Genomic DNA, 1,441 nt, shown 5'->3' with positions numbered 1-1,441 from the left:
TGCTGATAACCTCCAGACCAGGGGCTGCCCCACAGCCCAGGGTGGAGGCAGGAGGAGGCAAGGGCTGCCTGTCGGGGTGGGCAACCCCAGGGAAGGCTCAAGCAGGCTTCCTCAGCTATTTCTTCTCACTGTTTCAGACAGGCTTGGAGAGTTTTTTCCCCGCTCTAGAGAAAGGAAAGCCTAAAAGTATGAATTAATCCTTCAGGTTGTTGTTTTTAATTTTATGCATCTAAAACATTATGAAAAATAGAAAATAAGAAGCATGTCTGTTAGACATTTTTCCTCAAAGATTTTCATGCAGCTTGGGTCTTGGTATAGAGAACTGTGATTTTTTTAAAAAAAAATCTCCTTGGAAATAGTTTTTCTTGGACAATGCAGAGACTGGACAGAGTTTCAGCTGACAAACTTTTATCTGTGATGCCAGAAAACCATGGGTGTTTGGACATTTGGTTCAGTCCATTACAAAAGGAAAACAAACATTGGATTGGTATTCAAACTACAAAAAAATCCCAGATCTCATGGAATTTGGTGTAGCATTTTTGTCTGTGTCTATAAGTTTGTGATGTGTTCTTCCCACAATAATAATTATCTTCCTTTCTAAGAAAATATTGTAAAAATTTTTAGTCATATTGTTCATGCAGTGAAATACATATAATTTCTTCTGAACTGGGTGGTAACTACTTGCAAAGGCTGTATGCAAGGAAGACCTGGCCTGTCTGCTTCAAAAAAGCTTGATACTTGTTGAGGAAAAGTATTTTGCATATGGAGAATTTATTCAGACAGCACATGTAATCATTATTGTTACTGGCTTTTAAACATTATGAATATGCTGAGTATGCTATTGTAAACTCTTGTCCTGCCTACAGGATCATGATGATTCAATGCCTTAATGTGAAATAATTTTTTATTATTTAGCTTAAACATCAGCAGCTTGTTGCGGTATAATTCACATTTCCTCCTATATACGATTTCTTTCATGACTCTAATTATAACCATTACTACTGTTGTTATTATTGCACACCTGTGAGTTGGAACTTTAGTGGTCTTAAATCTATTTCATTTTGTGCTTTTCTAACTCATTGTACTACATTTCAACCATTTTCATGTGAACAAGTTTCCCAGCTCTCTAGAAATGGCAACACTGGAAAGTCTAGTCAACATCACATGCCATTTCTATGAAAAAGACCTTTAGCTAATGCTCACAGAAGCTCACAGTAACTGTTCCCTACCTCTCCCATGTCATGACATGGGCTACAACTCTGGCAGTCCTCACATGTTGGAGTGAGCTTTTGTATTTACTGTATATGTGTAAATTAGAGCAACTCTTAGATGGATGTTAGGGGATTTGGAGCTTTGTCCTACATGATCATGCTGTGTCGCGTGCCCATTCAGAACATCTGACCCTTTTGTTGCTGACTGTTTTTTCTTTAACACTGTTCTT

General features: G+C 37.9%; 1 protein-coding gene across 1 annotated transcript in view; it reads left to right on the top strand.

The window, feature by feature from the left end:
• Positions 1 to 1,441, top strand: part of SYNE1 (spectrin repeat containing, nuclear envelope 1) — a 258,380-nt gene that overhangs the window by 62,767 nt on the left and 194,172 nt on the right. The gene's annotated exons all lie outside the window — the stretch shown is intronic.

Source organism: Pygoscelis adeliae, unplaced genomic scaffold, assembly GCF_000699105.1.
Source record: "Pygoscelis adeliae isolate BGI_AS28 unplaced genomic scaffold, ASM69910v1 Scaffold105, whole genome shotgun sequence".
Taxonomy (NCBI): Eukaryota; Metazoa; Chordata; class Aves; order Sphenisciformes; family Spheniscidae; genus Pygoscelis; species Pygoscelis adeliae.
Note: the sequence above shows the minus strand (reverse complement) of the source record. Positions and strands in the feature narration are given on the sequence as shown.